General features: G+C 43.5%; 1 protein-coding gene across 8 annotated transcripts in view; it reads left to right on the forward strand.

Annotated features, from left to right (window-relative positions):
• The window catches only part of LDLRAD4 (low density lipoprotein receptor class A domain containing 4), a 426,914-nt gene that overhangs the window by 295,214 nt on the left and 108,377 nt on the right, over positions 1–23,323 (forward strand). Inside the window, exon 1 of one of the 8 annotated variants that reach the window (XM_073331684.1) lies at positions 6,301–6,318. The exons of the other annotated variants lie outside the window; for them this stretch is intronic. The gene's annotated coding sequence lies outside the window, so the exon portion shown is untranslated. Of the gene's footprint in view, positions 1–6,300; positions 6,319–23,323 lie in introns of those variants that run through there. 8 annotated transcript variants of the gene reach the window in all.

Raw genomic sequence — 23,323 nt, forward strand, 5'->3', positions numbered from 1 at the left:
AAAAACCAATTACATGCAGTAAGAAAAAAGCATTTGGGTGCATGTTGCCCATGAAGAAGCCATGATATTGGTTAAATCATGAATGAGCATTTATTTAACCGAGATCAGGGATTGGCAACCTTTGGCACATGGCCAACTAGGGTAAGCCCCCTGGCGGGCCAGGCCGGTTTGTTTACCTGCCACGTCCGCAGGTTCGGCCGATTGCAGCTCCCACTGGCTGCAGTTCGCCGCTCCAGGCCAACTGGGGCTGCGGGAAGTGGTGCGAGCCAAGGGATGTGCTGGCCGCTGCTTCCCGCAGCCCCCATTGGCCTGGAGTGGCGAATCGCGGCCAGTGGGAGCTGCGATTGGCTGAACCTCCAGACGCAGCAGGTAAACAAACAGGCCCAGCCCGCCAGGGGGCTTACTCTGGCGAGCTGAGTGCCAAAGGTTGCTGATCCCTGACATAGTTTATAAACTCTTCGGCGCAGAGTCTGTCTTTTTTAATACGTATTTGTACAACATCTAGCACAATTGGGCCTTTGATTCCAGACTGAAGCCCTTTCGTTCTATCATAATACAACTACATAATTTATTGTTCATTCGTTGAGAAAAGAGGAAAGAGTTTCTGTTTGTGTTAAATGCTCCTTAAAGCACAAAAGATTTAGAAGTTAGGTGCTCCAGTTAAGTGTTGGGTTTTTGTCCCTCTCCTCCTTACTTTGTAGGCAATGGGGTGGTGTTTTCAGTAGGGAGTGAGCGGTGCTTTGGTTTGCTAGGGCTGGAAAGGTTTGCCTTTTTAATAATGCTGTATTTACATATGAACCTATGGCAGAAAATCAATAATCCTGGATTATAATTTGTCTGCAAGTTCTACTTCCTGTATTTCCATTTAGTTTATAACTTGGAACGTAAGAGGTCTGGGGCTATGCTTTGTGAATACATTAACTGGAAAATTGGCCTGTGCGCAGAAGAAGATATTTGAGCTGAATTCTCTGGACAGGCCAAGGAGCACTCGGGGCAAGTCTGGAGGGGACAAAGATAGGGCTGCTGGGCTATGGCTTCTACGCAGGTTAACACAAGAATTAAGGCTGTTGCCTTTTGCACTAGCTGCGAGAGGTTCCAAGGGTCTGTTATGAAGATTAGCCAGATGAAGGGGTGCCCCCTAACATTTTGTTTGCCTATTTTATATGCACGCTTCTCTGGATACCCCATCTCTTTATCTGATCAGTACAAATGGCTACCTGACAAAGTTCCTGATTCCTGATAGGTAAGTGGTGTTGCTTGTCATGTATTACAGCAGAGGTCTGATGGCTTCAAACAATAAGACATGTTGCTATTGTCCCAAGATTATAAGTGCAAGTGTCCTTCAGCTGTGATTACTGGGATGCTGTCTTCCATGCCATCTGATATCTCTTAATCTTTCCCATGTTAGGAGGACATTTCGCTGCAGACATTACCTAGCAACAAAAATAGTTTGAGTCAGTTGGGGGAGAGAAGCAGGAGATTTTTTAATGAATCATGCTGAGGTGATGCATTGTGGTTTTAAAAATGAGAAAGGAAAGGCAAGATTAAATATTGACATTTGCTATATTCCAACTGTGTTACCTTTCAGTTTGTCTGGCATAAAAGCATATATTCAATGAAACCAGGAAATAAAACCTTTGTCTAAATTCTCTTGTACGCCCCAAGCTGCAAAGGTTTTAATGATTCATTATCCAGTGTTGCTCCAGCTGTAGCTGTCTGTATACTCCAAAGTATAAGCCACTCAAGCCCCTACAAATACTTCTGTAAGGGCTAGGGGTATTTCAGTGCCAAAGATTACACAACATACTGTATCCAATGAAAAGTTTTATTTTAAATACAAATTTTAATGATACCTTTGAGTTTCATAAAAAGGTTTTAATAAATAGATGTGGGTAGTAGTGAGCAACCTGAAAATGTACCCTAAGCCTACAGAAAACTAGACATGCTGTTCTTAACAAGTAACTTTCAGTGCATTTGCAGGGCAGTTATCGTAGGTGGAAGCTCTGAAGGGGTATGACTTGTTTTTAGGCAAATGTAGTAAGAAACTGTAACTTCACAAGGCTAAGCCGCTGAAGCCAATCCTCAAGGTAGCACATTTTCTTGATGTGAATTTCATAAGCTGAGTTAGGCACAGGATTGTAATGAGGGTGATACCATGACCTAATTGTGAAAATATAAATAGTCTGTACACGTATGAGAGAAGAATAAGGTGAGAAAAGAGAGGAAAAGGTGCTGTTGCATGCTGAAATACTTTGACATTAAAATTATACTACTCCTGTAATATTAGTGAATTTTCCACCATGATGGTGTTATCCGACTTAGAGGTGATAACTTGGGAATGAGTATTTACCATAAACTAGCCTAAAATCTGAAAAAATGTCAGAAGTGGGTGTTGGTAAGAGTTTGAAATCTTAATTCACTTTTTCATATGATTCTTACTATTTCGAAGTAGAGCCAAATAAGTTATTTTTGTCTTGCTGGAGCTGTTACTTCAAAGTCGTTTCTTATCACTGTGGACATAAGACAAGATTTATACTGGGTGAGTATTTGTTAATATCTGTCTATATAGTTCATTAAGTGGAGATGAATAAGTGGTGGTTCTATAGATGGAATTATGCAATCAGAGAAATGGTTAACATAATCTGATATTGAATTCTATAAAATTGATTTTTTCAAGAAAAAGAAGCTCAAGAAAATACAGTGGATGTACCTTTTAGATCAGAGTTGTCAATAGTACAGTGTTAAAAATCTACTGAAAAGGAAAATTCTAATTCATAGAATCATAGACTATCAGGGTTGGAAAGGACCTCAGGAGGTCATCTAGCCCAACCCCCTGCTCAAACCAGGACCAATCCCTGATTTTTGCCCCGATCCCTAAATGGCTCCCTCAAGGATTGAGCTCACAACCCTGGGATTAGGAGGACAATGCTCAAACCACTGAGCTATCCCTCCCCCCAGTATTTTATGTTTACCACACTCATTTTCAGTCATCAGATGGTTTTCTATTCATCAGCCTGAGAAACAATTTTAGGTATGCAACTTACAAGGAGCTTGCCCATTTGTCTTATATAGGAAGTTTAGTTTTAGAGTGTCTGTAAAGTACAAGATAGAATAACGAACCTGAAAAAATACTGCTTTACTCTGGAGAGCAGGGATTGCTGAGGGATGATATAGTTTAGAGCAAATTTTGAAGTGGTGCATTCATTTTTCCCAACTCTGTCTTCTTTAAACTAGGTCTCAGAATTGGTGAAGTATCCTTGAAAGTGATTGTAGAATACCTTTTCTCGTGTAATAACTGTGGTTGATAGCTAACAGGTTATCAGAAGCACCGTTGTTTCACACGGATTAGCTTTGAGCTAATATTTTCAGTGTCTGTTTCTGCTCAGCTACTAACAGTAGGGCAGAGGAAAGGGAAGAGCCAGTTATATATGGCAGAGAAGCAAGCAACTGTTCCTTATTTTCTTGTTCGTAAAAGTAGCTCTGGAAGTCCTTGTAGCCCTAGTGATAGAGCAGTGCAAAGGATCCATATCAAATCCAGAACCTTGTTCCTGGACTTCTGGAGTTTAGGAACATCTCAAAGATGCCAGAACAACATCTTGTCAACAGGAGGGTGTAGTGAGTACATGGGTACTGTAACATAGGGCAAAACTTTTACATAGTCTCAGCATTAATCAGGGAATAGGCTTTTGGGTGAAGTGGAATAAACACAGGATGCTTTCTTTTTAAAGGTTTGCAGACGGCTTGATTTTCAGAGAGGTTGAGCACATACAAATTCTATTAGAGCAGAGGTGGGCAAACTACGGCTCGCGGGCCACATGCGGCCCGCGGGCCCGTCCTGCCTGGCCCTTGAGCTCCTGGCCAGGGAGGCTAGCCCCATGCCCCTCCCCTGCTGTCCTTCCTCCCCCCGCAGCCTCAGCGCCCTGCACCGCTGGCACTCTGGCCCACCGTTCCTGCCATTCTGAGCAGCATGGTAAGGGGGCGGGGAGGGGTTGGATAAGGGGTAGGGGGTCCAGGGGGCAGTCAAGGAGCAGGGGGCTCTTGGATGGGGTGGAGATTTGGGGGGGCGGTCAGGGGATGGGGAGAACGGGGGTTAGATGGGGGTGGGGTCCCTGGGACAGTTAGGGGCAAGGGTGTGGATAGGGGTCGGGGCAATCAGAGGACAGGGAGCAGAGGGGGTTGGATGGGGGTGGGGTCCCGGGGGGCAATCAGGGGGCAGGGGTGTGGATAGGGATTGGGGCAGTCAGGTGACTGGGAGCAGGGGGTTGGCTGGGGGTTGGGTCCCGGGGGACAGTTAGGGGCAGGGATCCCAGGAGGGGGCGGTCAGGGGACAAGGAGCGGGACGGGAGGGTTGCATGGGTCGGGAGTTCTGAGGGGGGCAGTCAGGGGGCGGGAAGTGGGAGGTGGCAGATGGGGGCGGGGTCCAGGTTGTTTGGGGAAGCACAGCCTTCCCTACCTGGCCCTCCATAAAGTTTCGCACCCCAATGTGGCCCTCGGGCCAAAAAGTTTTCCCACCTCTGTACTCGAGTCAATAGAGCTAAAAAGTGCTGATACAAAATATCACTGTTGTTTTTCTCCTTGCTCATGTAAGTTTGATGCAGTCTGGTCTGAGATGCTGGCATGGCAGTATTGCTGAAGACTGAATCGTAAGATAAGCAGTGTAGGAATCTGAACCACAATCCAGGTTATCATTTTTACCTAGCAGCCTTTTCAGTCTCACAATAAGCACCACTGGCTTCGCTTGCTATGGCTGGAATTTGAAAAAGTTCCATTAGGGAATCTCTCTTCCCCTCTTTCTCTTCCCCCCGACCTTGCTATTGGGGTGTGGGAGAATTTGGCATCAAGCAGAAGTAATGACACTTGTCACTACTTGAGGGGGGATTTTGAGTATTTCATCAGCAGAAGGGAGGGAAGGAGAAAAAGTTCACATCAGCCTGGAGAAATAAGCGAGGTTTGTTGACTGACCCGTGTGACAGACGCCTTTAATACACCCAGCTGCCAAAACCCTCTTGAGCTTCCTCTGTTGTCAGAGTTCTTCTTGCACCCTTAGTGCCCCCACCTAACCTCCTTTTCTAGATAACTAAACCTTTCCTCAGTAGTGACAGATGCCCCAGTTTCCTTCTCCAACTGCTGAAACCCACCCTGAATTCCCCAGCAGTGACAAGCACATGGATTTCTTTTCCTTTCCTCGCAGGGGCAAAGATTTGATTTCTCTCTTGGTTGATACAACCATCTCAGTTCATCCCAGTTGTCAGAGTGCCTAACCACACCTTGGTCCCTCCACTTCCATGGGCTATAAAGTCTTCCTAAAAGGCAAACAAGGTCTGACATAAAATACTTTGTGCCCTGCTTTCTTCTCTCCTCTCTGTCTCTCTTCACAGCTGGGAACTCTAAAGGCAATGTTTGGGGTCAACTTGACCTCTCCCACTGCAGTATGTTAGCACATGATCACACTAGCTCATGGGCAGAGCTCTTATTTGTCTTTTCCTCCTTTATTTATTTTTATTTTTTTGCAGTGATACACAGCTAACATTAGTCTGTCAGCAAAGGAATATGCTAAACTTTGTAAACATGTCAGAATAATTTTGAACAACTGTTAAATAACTTGGTCATCCTGAAGACCAAGTGTTGCAATAGGCATTCTTGCTGCAGCCTTGATTTCTTTTTCTCTTGTTATCAGATGTTGCAACCAGTCTGCAGGGTAGATGCGTAATGTGGACAAAGGATTTGGGGATGAGGGGGTGCTCTTTCTTACTGAAATAGAGAGGAAGTGTGTCAAGGGCACAAGACTTAATTATTGTCAACCTGTCATAGACCTGCCATTAGGAAGCAGATGTTTCTGAGTATTGCGTATTGGTGCCATTATGCCTTAACACTGGAATTAATTAAAACAATCCTAATATTTTACAGTTAATTTAATATACTTGGTGAAAGGTGCTGAACTGACTGTCCTAAAGATTGAAACCTGCTGTTTTTCTTCAGACCAGGCGCAGAAGTTTGCATGGAGGTGTGTCAGTGGCATGGTAGTGTGTTGTGATCCAACAATCACCGTCACACTCTTGGGGGCCATTTACACCCTGAGTACAGGCAGCACTAGCCTAACAAAAGAAACAAAAAAAATGTAATACAAAATATTGGAAAAATCATTTTCACACCTTTCCTGCCAGACCTGACTTCAGTTTCATTTTTACCTGCCATGTCCCAGATTGCTCTTGCAGCGTCAGAAGACATCACTTGACATCTGAAGCAATGTAAGGAGCAGCGTTCAATTCTTGGCTTTAATTGCTGATTATATCAACCCGGTGACTCAAGTATTGGCAGGTAAAAAAAAAACCTTTTGGTTTGCCTTTATGGTCACGAGTAACTCTGAGCATGGTGGCTTCATCGTAGCCTCTGTTTATTCCCAATAGGGAGAGGTTTTTCCTTATGTGTTGTGACATATCAGGGTACAATCCGTACTAATGCCATTGGGCTGGGCATGGTAAGCAGAGGGAAGACACATGCAGACCCCTAGCTGGTGCATGGACTTGCACCAGAACCAGGCCATGAACTGAGACCCCTGATTGGAGGTGATGCGTTCTGGAAGACCATGGAGGCTTTTATGTAATCTATATATTAGACGACATGGCTAATTTATAGCTGGGCTGTCTCTTCACCAGAGGGGAGACATGTGCAGGGAATGAACTGGGCCATTTTGGTAACGTGGTCCATGACTGCCAAACCTGTTATAAATTTGTTGTTCTCTGGTAATTCTACAATGAAGTCTATGGCAATCACTACCCAGTGTTGAGGTGAGGGTCCTTTTTGCCGATTGTCAAATAGCACTGACCTAGCTTGGAAGAAGACCTCCCGGGTCTACAGTGCTGGGCTGTCGCACTCCGAGAAGAAGGTGGCCCAGTCTAATGCTTCCCTGGACAGCAGGCTCACCCTTGCGTGATTGGTAGTGTAGGACTAAGAATGCATCATGAAAAGGAGGCAGCACGGGTTTACAAAACCCTGGAATTGCTGGCTATTACCATCAAACCGTTCTGGCAGATGTACTGGGGAACAGGGCTGCGTGAGCCATGTCTGGAGTGCAGCATTTTCAGCATGGAGCTGTCTGACTTGCTTCTGTAATAGCAAGGAGCTATTATTCTGTGGTATGGTTCTCTGAAGTTATCTTGACAATCTGGGCCTGCAGGGCTTGGTTGTCCGTCTGAAGGCAGGCGGCCCACTTAAGCATGTCCAGTGCTCCCAAAGGGTTAGCCAGTCCATTCTGCAGGCACCAGGCCTACTCCTGTGGCCCGAGTGGGCCATTCAAACTGTCACAACCGGCACATGGGCAGTCTGACCTAGTAGACAGAGTGGGAGTCGGGAGCTGATACCAGAAGATCAGAGTATGAGATATGCCAGAGAACACACCTAGAGTGTGTTGTCAGGAGACAGGCAGGGTCAGGTCACCAGGAGGTCAGAGTTAGGCGGGAGGAGCATGTAGCACAAGGGAAGCAGTCTTAAGCAGGGAAAATGCAGTTGCATGGACAACGACCTACTCCTTTGCACGGTTTAAATACCAGCAATCAGGACCGCCAGCATTCTGCCAATCAAATCCCAGGATTGGAGTCCTTTGTTGGAATTCAGCTTCTAGTTCTGGTGACTTTTAACAGGTCACTGGGTTGCAGGTCAGAATTTACTGGCTCCTATGACCCTTGTGGACAAAGGTTGAAGACCCACAGTCCATGAGATTACCAGACTAAACAGTTGCTGGATTCCTGCCTAGCAAGATGCTGTTTCAGACAGATGTCTCTGGTTATTCTTCTGCCTCAGTCAGATTCCTTTGGCACACACTATACCAGATACAGGGGCATGTGGAAGGTCTCTGTTTCAGTAGGTTCCTGCAGCTGCAATGCTTGCCACAATAACTGCCTGGAAGCAGCTCTTGTTCCTTTTCTGCCTCCCCCACAAGGAAGGTGACAGTCTCTCCATCTCCCTGAGTCACTGCAAAGGAGGGGATTAGTGCAAGTCATGATGGAAGTGCATGAATATAACCAGGTGGAAAGTCTGTATCATCCCTTCCCTACAGTACGCTTGGTTGAACCCATCAGAAAGTAGTACCCTGCTTTCATGAGTGCAATAATATATCTAAAATATTAAATCTGGCAACATCGAAATATGTGATAATTTTTTCAACTGGATTGGTAGTGGCAGAACGAAATGGAAAGCCGCAATTTGAGAAGAGAAAGCCTGTTCTCAAAGCAAACAGGAAAAATATGTATCCAAGACCTTGAGTACTATCTTACGTACAGGAATATACATTGCCTCCCATCATGGAGGTACATGCTAGGAGATTTTTGGACATATCATATACTCACATATCTATTAGAATCAAGGGTAAAAAAGATAGATGCAACCATGACATCCACTCCCCCCACCTTAAAGCTGCACTACAGTTTAAAATCGATGTATTGCTTTGCCATTTGAGAGGTGAATGGTGGGAAAAGGAACAGTCTTTTTATTCCTATTTCTTTTCCATATGCAATGGATTGTTAGAAAAGATGTTAATCATATTGTCACTTTTAATGCAGAGCAGATTACTTCTGACTTTTGAATGTAACCAGTGACTCAGTATTTCATCCCACATACTACATCTGATCCTACATTTATATGTTTGTGTGTGTGTAATATGAAAAAACTAAAATAAATGACTCTGGATAGTTTTTAGGTGATGGGGCATGACTCATAGTTTCTGCTCCTGCAGAGGCCTGACTAATCAAGGGGAAAAAAACAAAAGAAAATTAGAGCTAAAGGCAGTTTAGTAGCCACAGTAATTTAATGTTGAATAAAACCAACATTGAGTATTTGTTTAAACGTCATTATAAGGTATTCTCTTCTAAATAAATCTTTACTGATGTCCCTACCCCTGGAAGGTTGTCAGGTGAGCCTGTTATAGGGATCAGTCTGCTTCAGATTCTTATTGCCAAACAAGCTGTAAAGCTACAAAACAGATAATCAAAAATAGACAATGGAACAGTTTGGCAGAGGTTTTTTATTTTGTTTTAAGAAGGACTTTTTGCATATATGGTGATTTTATATATAGATACAATATAATTGTAAATTCAGCAGCCATTTAAATTTTTTTTAAAAAGGTCTAGCTCCCCTCAGTCATCCTGATAATACTTTACGTTTTGCATCTTCAAAGCCTTTTGCAGACATTAACTCACAGCACTCCTGGGAGATTAGCCAAGTGTATATTATTCCCATTTCAATGATGGGAGACTGATTCATAGAGGTTGTGACAAGGCCACAGGGGGAGTCAGTCCAGAAATCAGGACCAGAATTTGGGAGATCCTGGTGCCCAGTCCTGTGCTCAAACAAGACCATGTCCCTCTCCCTTATGGAGCAGGTTTGACACTTATGGGCCAGCTCTATCACAGAAGAATTCAGACTTTTATATTCTGTCACTTGTTTAATTTGTCTCCTCGTATTATCCACAGTCTTCCATACTCCTGACTTCCTTAAAACATCTCCTGAATTTTGTAGCTCCTGGAGTGTTCCTGAAGCTGCTAGGTAGACAGGTTGTCTCCTGCTTCTCATTTGTGCCATCTCTGGCTCGTCCACTTTCTGCTCTGCATGAGTCTGTCATATTGTGAAGAGTGTGAAGACAGAAGAACTTGGACGTAAAAAGGGTGTGTTTTTTTTTCCTTCTTGTTTAACAGTGTTTTGTGAAGAAAGATCTCTGTCCTGGGTCTTTTGTTTTTGGCAGTATGGGTAGAGGAGACATCACTGAGCAGGGACTAGTGGGGCTGCATTAAAGTGTGTGTGTCCGTCTGTGCATGCCCACGTGTATGGGAAGAAATTATGGAGGGCCCTAGTGCTGCCGTAACGAGGTGAAAGGCATTTCCCAGTGTTGCAGTAATGGGAGTGAGGAGATTAAATACATGTAGAGATGGAAGTGTAGTGACTGCCCAGTACTATAGCACTGGGATAGGGAAGACGACAAATGGGGATGAAGGAGCCCAACCCTACAATCATGGACGAAGGAGGGGAATGTAGTTGAGGAGCCTCTGCTGAGTAATGGGGAGAGAGATTGAAGGGGGAGGCTAATATTGCAATTATCATGCAGGAGGAAATTTGCAGAGGTCTACCTTACCCCATTACATGGTATGAGAAATCTTCCTGCCTTCCACATCCTCAGTCATAACAGGTACGTCTCCTGTGTATTCATATGGATGAAAATAATAACAATAATAAAACTGGTAGCAGAATCAAATTAATGTGGTCTCCTGCAGGAGAAATATTTACCCGATGTGTCCTGCCAGTTGAGAGATTGGCATTAAACCTAGACATTACCTCATCTTCCTGGGCAGACAGCCTATTTCTATGCTAAGCAAGTCTGCAGGAGTGAACAACTGAATACCTGCCTGATTAGCTATGCAGCAGCAGATCCTGGTTGGAAGCGATTTCCCTTAGCGCGCGCGCGCTCTCTCTCTCTCTCTCTGCAAGGTTTGTCACTATGCGTTATCAAACTGTTTTTCATCTTGAAGGGCACATCGCTGGGAAGATTTTCCAGACAGGTGTGCAAGTATAAATGCTGATCCAAATCAGAAAGGTCAAGATGAACAGAAGGAAGAAAAGTAAAGTGTTTGTGTCCCTCCCTCCCTTTCTCTCTGCATGTATCAGTGCCAACTAGGTGAAAATGGATTAATGAGGAAGGGAGAGATAAGTACAAGGATGGTGCTATAAAAAGGAAATTTTGTTTTTTGAGTGTAGAGGAAGGTTCTGAAAACTTTAATTGTCTGCCACTGATAATATCTTTAGCTTTGTTCTTGGGTGACAAATCTTAGGATTCCGTGTTAGCATAATTCTAATAGTTGGCACTTGTTTAGTCCCCTCTATCTGAGGATCTCAAAGTGCTTTGCAGCCCTTAAAGAATTAAGCCTCATAATATGCCTTTGGGACAGTTAAGAGCAACAGTAAGGAGCATTGTTGAGCATGCGGTGTCTCAGGCACCCCTGAATCATTCTGCCCTGAGAAGACAGAATGGCTCAGGACCCCTCTGCTTAGCTGTTCTGTTTTCCTCCCTGCGTGGCTCGGGACAGAATTTTGCCTCAAGAGACTGACCAAAGATCGCCTAGTGATTCAGTGATGTACTTAGGAGCCATGACTCCTCATCCCCTGCTGCTGTCACTGGACCACTGGTAACTTTGTCTGGTAAATAGAGTATCTACAGGTATATAACGTAGGAAATATATTTTCATTTAATAACGATACAAAGCTGACCACCTCCACATTTTTTCCTTATTTAGATTCATCATTTGTCTAATGAAGATTATGTAAGCTAGGTGAGCTCTAGGGAATGTCACAGTAACATTGAGTCGTTTGTTTTTCACCTCTCTCTTTTTGGGATTTAGAAATCTAAAACAGTCAGCATATGGATGGTACTTCTCCACTAGGAAATGTCTTATCCATTTTTCAGCAGTGAAAATGGGTCTAAACGTCAGCATGTGCCATTGCTGAAAAAGGGATAAGAAATATCCTAATGGAGAAATGACCCAAGAGGCTTACACTGTCCATCATCCACCCTGCCAACAATTGACATCATTTCCCTTTACCCATTCAACCCTGCTAACCAAGCAGGTGATAAGGTAACTTGTTCCCTTCTTCACATCAGATACTGGTCTAGATTCTGTGAGAGCAAGTCACTGAATTTCTCCCTGTGCCAGGAGAGTCATGTCGGGTTGGAAACACAGGGCCCAAAGAGAGCACATCTGCACCACCAGAGTGTTCCCCTCCAATAAAGGAATTTTCTTCTGGTTCCACCTCAGGAGTGGCACAAAAGAGCCAGAAATTGATTAGAGAATTCAGCCTATGTTTTTCAGTGAAAACAACAAAAACATTGTACAATAGGAACTGATTCTCCATTCGCTCTTTATATAGTGTGACATACCAGGGTACAAGCCAGACTAATGAGCGGCTGTGGCTTCTCTTTCCTCAGAGGTGGATTTGAAGTAAAACACAGGGTGCCCTGCCACCGGGCCCCCCCAACGACAGGGGGCCCCAGGGCCGGGCAGCTGCCAGGGCAGAAGCTTGGTCCTGCTGGCTCCTGGGGCTCCTGCTGCAGGCTCCACACCCACTGGGAGCCAAGCTCCCCCCTCCTCCACCTCTTCCCTGCCTCCTCTCCCGAGTGTGTCGTGTTCCTGCCGCTCCCCCTCCCTCCCAGCGCTTCCCCCGGCGCTCAGTTTGCTCGGAAGGGAGTGGGAGAAGCATGGCTGCAGCGCGCTCAGGGGAGGAGGTGAGAAGAGACAGGGGTGGGGCCTTGGGGAAGGGGGTGGAATGGGGTAGGGTGGAGAAAAGGCGGGGCCCCCGCACTCCCCTACACATACCCCCCCCCGCCCCCTGCTGTGAGCCGCTCAGGCCAGGGGGCTGGGAGTACCCCCAAAACCCCAACCCACAGCCCTCTTCCCTATGCCCTGACTCCTGCACTGCTGCCACACAGCCCCAGCCCCCTGCCCTCCCTGACTCCTGCACCCCCCCACATCCCCAGCCCCCCACACCCCATGCCCTGACTCCTGCACCCCCGCACATCCCCATCCCCACTCTGAGCACCAAATCCGAGTTCCTGCACACACACACCCCACATTCCCACCTGCACCCCTCGCACCAAATGGAAGCTGCCCCAGGTAAGTGCTCCACATCCCAACCCTGAGCCCCCTCCTGCATCCTAACTCCTGGCCAGACCCTACACCCCAGCCTGCTCCTTCTGCCCTCCAGTGATTAAGGTTATATTTGTAAATTGGTTTCTGATCTCTTCTGCCTAATTCCATTCAAAAAATTTATTTGGGTGGAGGGATGAGTTGGTATAACACCTTAAACTGATGTTAAATTAGGCAATTGCAAAGGTGTGTGAGAAGCTTGTAAGATCCAACTTAAGATCATTAGTTTGCTTACACCACAGGACTTAGATATATTTACAGTGAAAACAAGAATAAGTTCATTATCAAAGAATAGAGATTCAAGCAATAGTGAGTAGCAGTAGTAGAAACAAATGGTTACCTATTAAAAAACAAACAAACAAAAAAAAACAAACGCGTTCTAAAGCCAAAACTTAACTAACAAGTTACTCGCTTGTCTAAAGAAGCTTATCTCACCCAAAGTTCTCTCCAGCCTTGTCAACCAAGCCTGGTTAAGACCCCATTTTCATGAAGCAAAATCTCTGTCCGTTTGCTTTCTCAGGGTGCCTGTGTGTCCCCTTTGTCCCCCCAGGTATACTCAAGCAAACTTTTGGTGTACACCTCAAGATCAGATTCTCTAGCCTTGCTATGTTTCTTTGCCTGTTAGTTCTTTTCTCAAGTTCTCTCTTACAGTCCTTAATTTCCATTCAGTTCAGACTTTTGATAGGGACCCACTGCAAATGAGACAATACTCAATTTACATGTAAACAGCTAGATAGAGAGACATCTCCTATCTGACATGATATAGACTTTAAGCACTATACTATTAAGGAGTTACATAGACTGAAAATATGTACATACATTTCACAATAATACTGATGACCAGTGTGACTCCAGCTTTCATTTGAGACCTCACACGACATTCTTTGGTGAATCAGAATGTATATATCAGAATCAGCAGATTCCTGTAACCCCCCCTGCACCTCTTTGGCAGCTGGCATTAAGAGGTTTGTGGGTCACAGCATACAGAACACACAACCAACCAAACAAGGGGCAGATCCTCAGTTGGTGTAAAATGTCATAGCTCCAGAGAATTTACACTGACTGAGGATTTGCCCCAAATGTCCACTTTATTTTTGTTGCTGAACTATTTGAAATACTAAAGATTCATGATGTTACTTTATGTATCTTTGGATTTTTCTTACTCTTTACTCTGTGTACCTGGAACAAATATTTAAGAAAACATTAAACTACATGAATGTTAAAGGATCAGATCTTGAGAAAGAGAGTAAGTAATGAGAAGAACACATTCTGTAAACCTTTTTAATTTATGGAAACATATTAGTGAAATATATTCTCTTTTCCTGTCTCTCTCTCTCTCTGAGTGCCATCCATGTTTATACCTATTTTAATAACACAAACAGTAGGCACTTGCAAGGGGACTTGAATGAACTACTAGTGGTGGTGCTTCTGGATTATATAGTATCATACAGTATTTGGGAAGAGGAAGAAGAGATTTGTGTTGTGTTAAGCTTCAGTTGTCTAGATTTCCAAGTTCTGGACATTGTAAAGTGTGTGTGTGTGTGTGTGTGTGTGGTTGGAAACCTGAGAGTGGGGGAACGAACTTTAGGGTAATGGACCGACGAGCTTTTCTCGTATTTCTTGACTGTGTAAAGCTCTTTGCTCCTTACATGAATAACCGTACAAATATGCAGCTATAGGAATAACATTTGTGGAATAGGACTGGTTTAACAGGGATAATAACTAGGAGGGTGCATACTTCATAGCTTTTACAGACCGAGCTTATTGCACACGCCACGGGCTTCTTGCAATCCTCCGTTTTCCCCTGCCTTCACAAGCTCCCTGCTTGCCACCTCCCCATTCCTTACCCTCTGTGTGCCCCCATTCCTCTTGCTCTCCATACCAGGGTCACCCATTCTCCCCTGTGGCTAGAGCTTTGTGTGAGCCCCTAACTCCCTCCACCATGTCAGGGACTATAGGCACATACCCATTTCCCCTCACCTCACCACCATCATTCTTCCTTCTGTCTGATTGATTAACTCATTCAGGGTGTCAACTTGTTAAACTCTATTGGGAGGAAGAGCAGGACTTTTATTATGCTGAAAGGCATTAATTGTTGCCATCAACCAGTTGTCTCATCTATAGACAATTGCAGAGTTGTTTGAAACTGTAGCTATGCTGATCAAATGGCAGGGGCTCTATTTGTCACCCATTTTTCCCTTCTTGGTTTTCTGATTTCTCCCCCAGATCAGTAGGGTTCTAGCTATTGTTGCTTAGAACATTCTCTGAAATTTTGGAATTGTTTGGATGTAGGGGAAAACGTTATCGTCTTACAAATAGACAGACAAATGCAGCGATGCTGTTGGGTTGAGTGTAAAGACCTTCACAAACTCAACCAATAATAACTGACACTTTTGTAGTCCCCGCCATCTGAGGATCTTGAAGTGATTTACAAGCATTACTAAGGGGATGGCTACACTGCCCATGTTACAGTGTGGCCGCGGCAGCCAGGGGAGAGCTCTTCTGATAATAAATAATAACCACCCTGAATGAGCAGCGGTAGATTTATCTATACTTTATCTATTGCTCTGTCTATACTGGCGCTTTACAGCGCTAAAATTTTTGTTGCTCAGGAGAGTGTTTTTTCACACCCCTGAATGACTAAAGTTTTAGCCCTGAAAGTGGCAGTATAGACACAGCCTAACTTAGGCATCACAACAGTGCTGCTGGATAAAGTATTTATTATTCCCCCCACCCCTTTTCCTCTTCTTGCAAACAGAAAAACTGTTACATAATGAGATTAGGGGCCTTGCCCATTGTTTCACAGGAAATCTGTGGCAGTGTCAAGGTTAGAATCCACATCTCCTGACTTCCAGTCTTGTGCTTTAACCATTAGACTATACATGAACTTTATTTGGTTCTGATATGAAAACTGATAAACATATAATACAGAACAGAGGATAAAAGAAAGTCATACTGCAACAGAAGCCTTGTTTCCAAGATATCTGATTTTTTTATTGTTGTACAGTGATCAAAGGAAAGGTTTGAACCTGAAGCAATTGTTTTAGAAATATGACAATGTAAAACTTCTGACACATTAGGTTGGCAGGGCTATACAGTAGAGGCAACTCTGAAGTGCCAGGTTTTACTATCAGGTAATTCAACCAGCTGTCTAGGTGATGGCTTATATCTATTTCATGTAAGGACCACATTATCTCTGAAACATTTGCTCTAAAACTGCTTAAGCACCCGTTTATACACACAAAACCCATACTGGCTTGCACAAATTGGTATTTTCAAATTTAAATTGGATGTCTAGACATGCAATTACCCACTCTCTGCATGGAAAATCTGTTTGTTTGTGAAGAATATGTCCCTGTGAGTTCTTTCTGTGATGCTGCTCAGTATAATAATAATAAAATATGTATAGAGAACTCTTTACAAAAAGTCCACGGGGATTTCAGAATCCAAACATAATATAAAGCGGCATCAAACAGGTATATCTTCAGCTTTGACTGAAAAACTAAAATGGTTTCTGCCTCTGAATAAAGATAAGAAGCAGACTTTGTAACATCTCATTTAGCAGAAATGCTAAATAGCATAATATTTAGCTGAAATGCTAAATACTATAGCCCCAAATGTCTGAAATTATACAAAGTGTACAGCTCTTAGAAGTGTTTCTGTTTTGTGAGGGCTTTTTTTGAGTTTGTTAAAAATATTTTGATTCCTGAAATTCTCAGCACACCAGGGATGGGAGCAGAACATTATTTAATTTGCACCTTGCTGTTCAAAGCTGAAGAACAAGGCTTTCTAAATTGCCTGGTGTTGAGGTGTTGGAGATTGTTCTCTCAGTTATACTCACAAAGGTGTAATATGCTTGGATGACTAAAGCAGCTAAAGCAGTAAAAATGTGAATTATCTTTATTACTGAAATTCCACAGCAGGTTAGATGATTTATTTTAGGATGGGCTGGAAGTTTTTATATTCAGTGCCTTCCCTTCTTTATTTGCTCATCACAGCAGTATCTAAATCACATAGCTATAGTGTCACAAAAGCACATTATCACACACAATTCCCCTATGTAATCTAGTGACCCATCATCCCTCCCATGGTGTGGCCTCGATGCTGATGGGAACAAGGTGAGAACTCTTGCTACTAACAAGAAGGAATCCTAGTTTTCCATGATAAAAAACCCCCAAATTCTCCTATAAAAGAAATCAGTGTCTTTCCATGATTAAAATGAAACGCTGAACTTTAGTTTCCCTATCCATAATGTATCTAGGTATCAGTTGACAACAATGTTTTATTGATATATTTACAGTTGTAAAATGCTGGAATGATCCAGTCACAATGCATTTTTTCTTAACTGTTGTCAATGGCCCTGCTGTTTCAGTCTCTTGTTTTTGTTTCTTTTCATTCAGTTTATGTTTAGCGTTTTCCATGTGTTCTACAAATGTCTGCCTTCAAATGTAATCTACACCCTTGCTGTCTACAGTACAGAACAGCACATCAGTGTGAAATCTGGTCCTTGCCAAACTCAGTAACACAGTCTTTAGGCGTGTTTTTTTAAAGTTTTCGGCATCTTTTCATGACTTTAACTCATATCTGGAGACTGAAGCGAAATCTGAGATGCATTAAATTTAAAACACAAATCCCTATATACTCTTGGGTAACCTCTATACGCTGGGAGCAGTTTATTGGATTCGCTATGTAAATTTTGAAGCACATTCAAAAATCAACCACAAGAGGGGGAGATTGTGCGCCTTCAATAAGTGACACTGGTACTTTCAGAAAAATTAGTTAATAGGATATGTTTTATTTTTTCAAAATATGTAGAAATGAAAGATGCTCTGTAAAAATGCAAATTCTGAGGTTTTCCATGGCAAATGGATTTCTAGGATCCTTGCTAACAAGTATCAGGAATGATTAGATGCATCTTGAACATGAAGTGCCTTCAGGAATGTTAGTGGGAAGTGTTACTCCCTTAACTGGATACATTTTGTTTTTGAGGAGGAAAAGGAAAAGAATCCCACCAGGAGGAAGGCCCAGTGTGGGACTGTAATTTATCTGTATCTAATCAAATACTTATTTTTCTGCAAGATAACTCTGGAAGGGTAGAATCACAATTTTAGGGCAAGATATGCAGGCTCCATTCACAGTGATAATTTAAAGCTATGTTAAGTATCTCTAACACACTTTAATGATAAAATGTTGTAAAGGAGGCACTCCAAGACCAATCACTGGTTTAAATATGACCTTCAACTGAGCAACCAAAGAGGTAGCCTTGCTGTCCATCATACCCCAACTGAGCATGAATAAAAAATTATGGTAACCATCCCTGCCTGGATCGACTTACCCAACAATTGATAATGTTCATTGATACTGATGAGTGTAGTTTTCCAAAAGACAAAAAGAAAAGGAGTACTTGTGGCACCTTAGAGACTAACCAATTTATTTGAGCATAAGCTTTCGTGAGCTACAGCTCACTTCATCGGATGCATTCAGTGGAAAATACAGTGAGGATGTTTTATACACACAGACAATGAAAAAATGGGTGTTTATCACTTCAAAAGGTTTTCTCTACTCTCCTGCTGGTAATAGCTTATCTAAAGTGTGGGCCCCTTACTGAATGAGGGAGGCAACCTCGTGACAGAGGATGTGGAAAAAGCTAATGTACTCAATGCTTTTTTTGCCTCTGTCTTCACGAACAAGGTCAGGTCCCAGACTACTGCACTGCACAGCACAGCATGGGGACGAGGTGACCAGCCCTCTGTGGAGAAAGAAGTGGTTCGGGACTATTTAGAAAAGCTGGACGAGCACAAGTCCATGGGGCCGGATGCGTTGCATCCGAGAGTGCTAAAGGAGTTGGCAGATGTGATTGCAGAGCCATTGGCCATTATCTTTGAAAACTCATGGCGATCGGGGGAGGTCCCAGATGACTGGAAAAAGGCTAATGTGGTGCCCGTCTTTAAAAAAGGGAAGAAGGAGGATCCTGGGAACTACAGGCCAGTCAGCCTCACCTCAGTCCCTGAAAAAATCATGGAGCAGGTCCTCAAGGAATCAATTCTGAAGCACTTAGAGGAGAGGAAAGTGATCAGAAACAGTCAGTATGGATTCACAAAGGGAAGATCATGCCTGACTAGTCTAATCGCCTTCTAAGACGAGATAACTGGCTCTGTGGATGAGGGGAAAGCGGTGGACGTGTTGTTCCTTGACTTTAGCAAAGCTTTTGACACGGTCTCCCACAGTATTCTTGCCAGCAAGTTAAAGAAGTATGGGCTGGATGAATGCACTATAAGGTGGATAGAAAGCTGGCTAGATTGTTGGGCTCAACGGGTAGTGATCAATGGCTCCATGTCTAGTTGGCATATGGTATCAAGTGGAGTGCCCCAGGGGTTGGTTCTGGGGCCGGTTTTGTTCAATATCTTCATAAATGATCTGGAGGATGGTGTGGATTGCACCCTCAGCAAGTTTGTAGATGACACTAAACTGGGAGGAGTGGTAAATACGCTGGAGGGTAGGGATAGGATACAGAGGGACCTAGACAAATAGGAGGATTGGGCCAAAAGAAATCTGATGAGGTTCAACAAGGACAAGTGCAGAGTCCTGCACTTCGGACGGAAGAATCCAATGCACCGCTACAGACTAGGGACCGAATGGCTCGGCAGCAGTTCTGCAGAAAAGGACCTAGGGGTTAAAGTGGACGAGAAGTTGGATATGAGTCAACAGTGTGCGCTTGTTGCCAAGAAGGCCAATGGCATTTTGGGATGTATAAGTAGGGGCATTGCCAGCAGCTCGAAGGACGTGATCGTTCCCCTCTATTCGACATTGGTGAGGCCTCATCTGGAGTAGTGTGTCCAGTTTTGGGCCCCACACTACAAGAAGGATGTGGAAAAATTGGAAAGAGTCCAGCGGAGGTCAACAAAAATGATTAGGGCACTGGAACACATGAGTTATGAGGAGAGGCTGAGGGAACTGGGGATGTTTAGTCTACGGAAGAGAAGAATGAGGGGGGATTTGATAGCTGCTTTCAACTACCTGAGAGGTGGTTCCAGAGAGGATGGTTCTAGACTATTCTCAATGGTAGCAGATGACAGGACAAGGAGTAATGGTCTCAAGTTGCAGTGGGGGAGGTTTAGGTTGGATATTAGAAAAAACTTTTTCACTAGGAGGGTGGTGAAACACTGGAATGCGTTACCTAGGGAGGTGGTGGAATCTCCTTCCCTAGAAGTTTTTAAGGTCAGGCTTGGCAAAGCCCTGGCTGGGATGATTTAGTCGGGGATCGGTCCTGCTTTGAGCAGGGGGTTGGACTAGATGACCTCCTGAGGTCCCTTCCAACCCTGATATTGTATGATTCTATGAAAGTGATCACTCTCCTTACAATGTGTATGATAATCAAGGTGGGCCATTTCCAGCACAAATCCAGGGTTTAGCAAGAACATCTGAGGAACGGGGGGAGGAAAAAACAAAATAGAGTGCTTCTGCCGATGTGCACGGGCTGAAATTGTGGAAATGCAGCATCACTTGCCCCATAACCTCAGTCGTGCAGAACACAATGCCATCCACAGCCTCAGAAACAACTCTGACATCATAATCAAAAAGGCTGACAAAGGAGGTGCTGTTGTCATCATGAATAGGTCGGAATATGAACAAGAGGCTGCTTGGCAGCTCTCCAACACCACTTTCTACAAGCCATTACCCTCTGATCCCACTTAGGGTTACCAAAAGAAACTACAGAATTTGCTCAAGAAACTCCCTGAAAAAGCACAAGATCAAATCTGCACAGACACACCCTTGGAACTCCGACCTGGGGTATTCTATCTACTATCCAAGATCCATAAACCTGGAAATCCTGGGCGCCCCATCATCTCAGGCATTGGCACCCTGACAGCAGAATTGTCTGGTTATATAGACTCCCTCCTCAGGCCCTACGCTACCAGCACTACCAGCTATCTTCGAGACACCACTGTCTTCCTGAGGAAACTACAATCCATTGGTGATCTTCTTGAAAACACCATCCTGGCCACTATGGATGTAGAAGCCCTCTACGCCAACATTCAACACAAAGATGGACTACAAGCCATCAGGAACACTATCCCCGATAATGTCACGGAAAACCTGGTGGCTGAACTTTGTGACTTTGTCCTCACCGATAACTATTTCACATTTGGGGACAATGTATACCTTCAAATCAGTGGCACTGCTATGGGTACACTCATGGCTCCACAGTATGCCAACATTTTTATGGCTGACTTAGAACAATGCTTCCTCAGCTCTCGTCCCCTAATGCCCCTACTCTACTTGCGTTATATTGATGACATCTTCATCATCTGGACCCATGGAAAAGAAGCCCTTGAGGAATTCCACCATGATTTCAACGATTTCCATCCCACCATCAACCTCAGCCTGGACCAGTCCACACAAGAGATCCACTTCCTGGACACTACGGTGCTAATAAGTGATGGTCACATAAACACCACCCTATACTGGAAACCTACTGACCGCTATTCCTACCTATATGCCTCCAGCTTTCACCCAGACCACACCACACGGTCCATTGTCTACAGCCAAGCTCTACGATACAACCGCATTTGCTCCAACCCCTCAGACAGAGACAAACACCTACAAGATCTCTATCAAGCATTGTTTCAACTACAATACCCACCTGCTGAAGTGAAGAAACAGATTGACAGAGCCAGAAGAGTGCCCAGAAGTCACCTACTACAGGACAGGCCCAGCAAAGAAAATAACAGAACGCCACTAGCCATCACCTTCAGCCCCCAACTAAAACCTCTCCAACGCATTATCAAGGATCTACAACCTATCCTGAAGGACAACCCATCACTCTCACAAATCTTGGGAGACAGGCCAGTCCTTGCCTACAGACAGCCCCCCACCCTGAAGCAAATACTCACTAGCAACTACATGCCACACAACAGAACCACTAACCCAGGAACCTATCCTTGCAACAAAGCCCGTTGCCAACTGTGCCCACATATCTATTCAGGGGACACCATCACAGGGCCTAATAACATCAGGCACACTATCAGAGGCTCGTTCACCTACACATCTACCAATGTGATATATGCCATTACCAGCAGGAGAGTGGGGTGGGGGGAGAGAAAACCTTTTGAAGTGATAAACACCCATTTTTTCATGGTCTGTGTGTATAAAACATCCTGACTGCATTTTCCACTTTATGCATCTGATGAAGTGAGCTGTAGCTCACGAAAGCTTATGCTCAAATAAATTGGTTAGTCTCTAAGGTCCACAAGTACTCCTTTTCTTTTTGCGAATACAGACTAACACGGCTGCTCGTCTGAAACCTTCCAAAAGACAGTAATAGCTGTGACTTCTGAGGGGGATGAAGGGAAGCTGACCTCCTGTTGTATTCTTGTAGGTATCAAAACATACAGAGATGTGGCTTGTGAACTAAGGATGGGTAAAATACAAGAGCGAAGAAGGTGTGACAATACATAAGTCTAAACCTTTCTCTTCTATGGGTTTTCTCTTAGTTGAGATGGCATTTGGGGAAGATTGCCTCATTTTTAGGCCTTTATTTCAAAACAGTCTTTTAATCTCAATTGAAAGGAAATTTCTAAACATCTTTTCTGTTGACCAAATGGGTGGATATCATAGTCTGAGAAAGCTTATGCTCAAATAAATTTGTTAGTCTCTAAGGTGCCACAAGTACTCCTTTTCTTTTTGCGAATGCAGACTAACACAGCTGCTACTCTGACACCTGCTGATGATTACTGATGTGTACAATTCAGCATCTACTTCAAAAATGCATTGCACAATACTTTGGGCTCTGTTATCATCTATAATTATGATTATTAAGTTGTGTTGGCTTTGCCTGTCTGATGGTTTCCCTTGGCTTATCTTGTTCCTCAACAAAATTTATTTTTACTTCGGAGAATGCTGAATGTGATTTACTCACTCAAGAATTCTGTGAACTGCAGTATAGTTAGAAAGTAAATTTATTTGTGTGTGTCTGCCACCTTGTGAATGTGTGATTTGTAATTCCTTATTTTGTTTTTAGTTTGCTTGTTTTTAAATGTAGTAAAGTACATTCAGTCTATCCTGTACTTTGCAAGTATCAGTGAAGGCTTTCAGAATCATACGTGTAGAAGAAATTGATTTGCAGCGCATTTTTGCAGCAGCAGTCAGCAGTTTTCCTTTACACTGAAATATATTATTTGTCTGTGGGCAAAGATACAGTAAATTCTGCTGCATGGTGATACTATAGTATGAGAAATGTACTATGAAACTAGAATATATAGAAAAAAACTGTTCTAAAAGATAGGTCTACGGTGCAAGAGCACTGCACCGAGATTTCATTAGGAAATTCCGAGGATTGGAAGTGACTGCTAGGTCAAAATGTCAGGTATATGGAAGTATGTTTATTGCTTGGCACAAAAAAAGTTACATTGGAATTAAGGTTGAGAATATACATAATTAATTTCAAAGGTAAAAATTATAGAAATGTTGAAATTATCCTAAGAAAAAAATAATTAAAAAATTTAGGAAACTCAGTTAATGTTAAACCTATAAGAAATCCACACAGTCTTAATTCTCCTCTAGTGGCACCATACAATAAACATACAATTATGATTAAGACATTTTATTGTTTGTGGTCCCAGATTAGATTAATTCAT

This window comes from Lepidochelys kempii, chromosome 2, assembly GCF_965140265.1.
Source record: "Lepidochelys kempii isolate rLepKem1 chromosome 2, rLepKem1.hap2, whole genome shotgun sequence".
NCBI lineage: Eukaryota > Metazoa > Chordata > Testudines > Cheloniidae > Lepidochelys > Lepidochelys kempii.